The sequence below is a fragment of the Eptesicus fuscus genome, chromosome 1 (assembly GCF_027574615.1).
Source record: "Eptesicus fuscus isolate TK198812 chromosome 1, DD_ASM_mEF_20220401, whole genome shotgun sequence".
NCBI lineage: Eukaryota > Metazoa > Chordata > Mammalia > Chiroptera > Vespertilionidae > Eptesicus > Eptesicus fuscus.
The window spans coordinates 90,733,155-90,739,274 of record NC_072473.1 but is presented as its reverse complement, the minus strand read 5'-3'; the positions used below and the strand labels follow the sequence as shown (position 1 = coordinate 90,739,274).

At 40.3% G+C, this 6,120-nt stretch overlaps 1 pseudogene; it reads right to left on the bottom strand.

Moving 5' to 3' along the window:
* Positions 1 to 200: 200 nt before the first annotated feature.
* LOC114228150 (U2 spliceosomal RNA) lies at positions 201 to 323 on the bottom strand (annotated as a pseudogene).
* Between the last annotated feature and the right edge of the window lie 5,797 nt (positions 324 to 6,120).

The following is a 6,120-nucleotide window of genomic DNA, read 5'->3' as shown; positions in this document are numbered from 1 at the left end:
GTATGTCAAGTTGCTTAATAATTTAAAAAATATGTTATTGATTTTTTAGAGAGAGAGGAAGGGAAAGGGATAGAGAGATAGAAACATCGATGAGAGAGGAATACCATTGATGGGCTGCCTCTGCAGGCCCCTCACTGGGGACCGAGTCTGCAACCTGGGCATGTGCCCTGACCAGGAATCAAACTGGCAACCTCTTGGTTCATGGGTCAATGCTCAACTGTTGAGCCACACCAGCCAGCTAAGTTGTTTAATGATTTTTAAAAGTATTAAACTGATAAGAACAGATACTACACTTGATCTTAGCCAAAAGGCCGAGTTTGGATCACATTGATTTGCATGTAAGCTTTATTTGATGCTTAAGACAGTTGTCTCTAATAGTATGATTATAAGTGTGAAAATGGAATGAATCATTTATGTGCCTATTGAACTATTTTCCCAAAGCTAAATGTTTCCTTGCTAAATGTTTCTGTATGTCTTCTATTCTTCTTTTAAGGACACCAGTTGTATTAGACTAGAGCCCAACTTAAAGACCTCATCTTAACTTGATTACATCTGCAATTATTTCCAAATAAGGTCACATTTACAGGTACCAGGAGTTAGGACTTTCACATATCTTTTTGGGGGACATAATTCAACTCATAACACTTTCCCAAAAGAAAAAGACAAGAATGTTAGATAGACCCAGAATATTAGCATAGGAATGACCTTAACATTTTCCTATAATAACCACCTAGTTTTACATTTGGAAAAATGGAGGCATAGAAAGATTAGGAGACTTGATCAAGGTCACACAGCTAGACAAAGACAGAGTTGGGACTGGAAATCAGTATTGACAGGGAAATGTAGAAAGCATACAAATATGTTTATGGGTAAACATCTGAAATACTCAAGGTTGACCCTTCATTTTTAACCAAGTTCCAGGAAAAGAGTGGGAATTAGACAAAATCTATCTGAGTATTTTTTACCTCTTTTCTTCCCCTTTTCCTCCCTATTGGAACCTCCTTACCCTTGCCTCTCTCCTCTGAAGCAGGTGACATTTACTGAGTGCCTTCCTATGTGCTGGGCATTGTGCTCAGTCTTCTGTGGTACTATCTCACTAAATTCTCATAACAGCAATAACTGCTATTATGATCCCATTTTACAAATAAGGAAACTGAGTCTCAGAGAGATTAATTAACTTATGCAGAGACTCACAGTTTGTAACTGGCCTGGTTGAGATGCAAACACAGGCAGAACCCATATTCTTTTAAAAAAATATGTTTCTATTGATTTTAGAGAGAGAGGAAGGGAGAGGGATAGAGAGATAGAAACATCAATGAGAGAGAAACATCAACTGCCTACTGCACGCCTCCTACTGGAGATCCAGCCCGTAACCTGGGCATGTGCCCTGATAGGGGAATCAAACTGGTGATCTCTTGGTTCACGGGTTGATGCTCAACCACTGAGCAACACTGGCTTGGCAGAGCCACATTCTTAACTACTTTGCTACTCTGCATCTTCCTCATTGCCATTGACCTCTCGCACCACCATATGCTTCTACACCCTTTATATTTTGTGCATGTACCCACCTGGAGGCCCACCATAAGCCCACCTTCCCAGTGAGGGTCTTACATTTCAGAATAATCTCTTGAACCCTGCCTATTGCCATGATGAGGTGGAAAGAATCCCCCCCACCTAAGTTTCAAGTGGTTGATTCCTCATCCAGAATTCCAATTAGAAATTTACACCGAGAAATATGCCTGCCGAGTGTTGCAAGTATTGCCAAAAAAGGAAAGGGGCACTGCTAAGACAGGGCCTTGTCAGGAGGCCTCTAGTGAGATTTTTCATGGCTATGATCTGAGTCCTGGTCTACCCCTACCAAAGGGACTAGGGTAAATGGGGTGGGAGTGCTTTCCATAGGCTTGACTTTTGGATAGCAGAATCCCAGGAGCTGGGTTGTCTTAGCACTTTTTGGAAGCCTGAGGAAGAGATCCAGGCACTGTGTGAAGAGTCAAGGTTTTAATAGGAAAGCCAACATCATGAATTGAATCCAAAGAATGTGAGGAGACATGAGGAAGGGATTTGTTAGCTCAGAGAGGCAGGGACAGGTAGGCTGAAAGGAGACGCAGCACCAAATTCTTGGCTCATTCTGGGTCTTGCCTCTGACTCTTGATTTGGGCCTTTGTGTGGTCATCCTGTTGACCAGACCTCAGCTTTCTTCTAAGGGCTTTGACTTGACCTAATCTTTAGGTTTTGGACAGCCTATGCTGCCTCTGGTAGAAGCCTTCCCTGGGAAAAACAGATTCAGATACGTAGCCACAAAACTATGGTTTCTGAGGTCTCCACAAGCTGCCCTGGAAATACCCTGCCACTTTTTATTTCCTGAGTCTGTGATAACACAGAAGGAAAATGCAGAGTTCCATGCATGGGTTTCCACTTTGGTGGCCCAAAAATACAAGTGAGGAAATATTACGTAGTCAATTCCATAGTTTGTTCCAAGAGCTAGAAAGGCTTTAGGCAAAAGTTTTACAAGAGACATGTTGGATTTTTTCCAATGTTGCTTGCTTTCCTCTTTTTGAATCATTATATTCAAATTTTCTACCTCTGTTATATTCCTTTCTACTTTTGGACATTTCTGTGATAGGCATTAACTTCTTATTTTGTTAGTAGCCATTAATCATATACAATCAATCAGGGTCATCTCAACTTCTCCCGTGGTTCAGTCACTTCCTCTGACAGCTGGCTTTAGTAACCACCCAGGCCAGTGAGCTGCCTTGGATCAGAGCATTATCTGTTAATCACCAAGGGCACAAGTGCCTGGCACATAGCAGAACTTAAGAAACATTTGTTGAATGGATGAAGAAATAAGCATGTGATTGAATGAATCACTGAAGACTCACTTGTAAACTTTGCTTGTGGTCCAGTTTGTCCAAACATTTACAAGAAAGCAGCTTGTAACTTCTTTGAAGTAAAGTTATGAGACTTTAAAAAACATTACAGAAAGGTCTGCCTGAGAAATATGTCCTCCATAGTGTGAGGGAATGACTCAGCATAGGAAACTGAGGTGTCTGCCTTCCTAGCTCTAACAGAGCTCTAACAGAACCCCCAACTCTGGTCTCTGCTCACAGAGCTCGAGTCCACTCTGCTCTCCCTCTGCTGGAGCCCAAGACTCTGGGTAACTGGAGGATGAAACAGGCTGTAAAAGATAAGTCTCTTTGGAGTCCAGATGAGTCCATTACTCAGAAAAGAAATACATTTTAAAAGCAGACCAAGGACAGGACATGCTTTGCCTTGGTTGCTGTGCCCAGACCCTGACCCCCTCTGGGAGTTTGCCTCAGAAATGCTGACCATTCTCTGGGCCCAGGAACAGGCTGAACTGTTTGTAACATCAAAAAAGATTAGCCACCTTATTATTGGAGTTTGAACTCCTGGAGGCCGGACTGCAGACTCTACCCTCCCCTTTCCACGTTACACTTGCAACTCACAGCTACATATAGTTATCTTCCCTCTTCCCTATATAATTAGCCAACTGATAAGGGGGGTTAGAGCAGAATTTCTAGGGTGACTGGCTGCTCTCCCCATACTGCTGGCATTATTGGAATAAATGCTCAAATATGATTCAAAAAAAGTTTACACAGGTTAATGCATTCTCATCATAAAAGATTCGAACAGGCCTAGCCAGTTTGGCTCAGTGGATAGAGCGTTGGCCTGAGGACTAAAGGGTCCCAGGTTCGTACCGTGGTTTCAGGCTGGACCCCCAGCCTTGGTCAGGGCACGTGCAGGAGGCAGTCAATCAAGGTGTCTCTATCACATCGATGTTTCTCTTCCTCTATTTCTATCTCTCCCTTCCACAACAACAAAAAGATTCAAATATTCTAGAAATATTAAAAAATAAAACGCTTATTAACCTTTCACCACCTGAATTCCAGTCCCTTCCTCAGAGGTAACCATAGTTCATTGGGCATAACTCCTATCTACTTTCCATGCATTACATACATGTAGTATATATGATCACATGTGTATATGTGTTTACTCCATAAGTGGAATTACAGCATGTTTATTGTTTTGCAACTTTTTTTTTCAGAGTTAGTAAATAGGTCATGAACATCTTTTTATGTCAGCATGTCTACTTCATTATTTTTAATGACTGCTTAGCACTCCTTAACATAGACATACCATATCTCATTTAACTAGTCCTATATTAATAGATATTTCAGTGACCCACAGTTTGTCTCTAATACAAACATTTCTTTAATAAAGAGCCTTGCTATTTATATACACAGGGTGAAGCAAAAGTAGGTTTATAGTTGTTCATATGGAAAATAATACAATAATTAATAAATGGTAATACAAGAATAAACTGTAGGTTTACAGTTGTGAGTAAGCAAAACACATAGTTGATTTTTAAAAAATATATTTTATTGTTGATAATATTACAGATATCTCTCATTTTCCCCCTGCCCCCCCTTCTCCCAGCCCCTACCGTCCCCCTCCAGGTCTTCACTACCTTATTGCTCGTGTCCATAGGCTATGCATATAAGTATATAAGTTCTTTGGTTTATCTCTCCTTGTCCCCCCAACCCCACATCAAGGTATGTCAGTCTGTTCCATACTTAGGGTCTTATTTTGTTCATTAGATTCCACAAATAAGAGATCATGTGATATTTGTCTTTCTCAGTTTGGCTTATTTCACTTAGCATAATATTTTCCAGGTCCATCCATGCTGTCCCTCTTTTTTATAGCTGCATAGTGTTTCATAGTGCAAATGTCCCACAGCCTTTTTATCCACTCATTTACTGATGGGCACTTGGGCTGCTCCCCAATCTTGGCTACTGTAAATAACTCTGCTATGAGCACAGGGGTACATATATTCTTTCTGATTGGTGTTTTAGGGTTTTTAGGATATATTCCCAGAAGTGACAAAAAATTAAAAAATAGAACTGCCTTATCACTTAGGCTGTTTCCAAATCCTAGCTACGGTGAATTGTGCCGCTATGAACATAGGGGGGCATATATCCTTTCTGACTGGTGTTTCTAGTTTCTTGGGATATATTCCTGGAAGTGGAGTCACTGGGTCAAATGGAAGTTCCATTTTTAATTTTTTGAGGAAGCTTCATACTGTTTGCCACAGTGGCTGCACCAGCCAGCATTCCCACCATCAGTGACCTAATGTCCCCTTTTCTCCACATCTTCACAGCACTTGTCATTTGTTGATTTTTTTTTATGGTAGCCATTCTGACAGGTGTGAGGTGATATCTTATTGTGGTTTTAATTTGCATTTCTCTGATAATTAGTGACTTTGAGCATTTTTTCATGTGTCTCTTGGACATTTGTATGTTGTCTTTGGAGAAATGTTTATTCAGGTCTTTTGCCTATTTCAGCGTTGATTTTTGTTGTGAGTATGCAAAACAGTTTTTTTGTGTTATTATTAATTATTGTATTGTTTTCCATACAAACAATTGTAAACTTACTTTTATCCCACCCTGTATATATTGCTTATGCTTTATTATTTAATAAGACCAGCTCTGTTTCCTGTTTTAACAATACTCGCAACACTTGGCAGTCATATTTCTCAGTGTAAATTCCCAATTGGTATTCTGAATTAGGAAGCAACCACTTGTAATTAGGTGGAGAAATTGGACCACAAGCAATGTTTACAAGTGAATCTTCTTTTTTTAAAATATACTTTATTGATTTTTACAGAGAGGGAGGGAGAAGGATAGAAAGTTTTAGAAACATCGATGAGAGAGAAACATCGATCAGCTGCCTCCTGCACACCCCCTACTGGGGATGTGCCCGCAACCAAGGTACATGCCCTTGACCGGAATCGAACCTGTGACCTTTCAGTCCGAAGGCCGGCGCTCTATCCACTGAGCCAAACTGGTTTTGGCTACAAGTGAATCTTCTTATGCTTTATTATTTAGTAAGACTAGCTCCCATTAACCTCCCCTTTCAGCAGTTTTCTGGTTACTCTTCCTTGCTTGTTTTTCCATATGATCATTAGATAAGCTTCCCAAGCCCCCAAAGTAGGCAGTTTATTGAGATCATGTTAAATCTATAAGTTAACTTAGAACAAATTGAAATATTTTGATGTTCTGTCTTCCTATCCAAAAATATGTCTTTCTATTTGTTTTTCTCAGA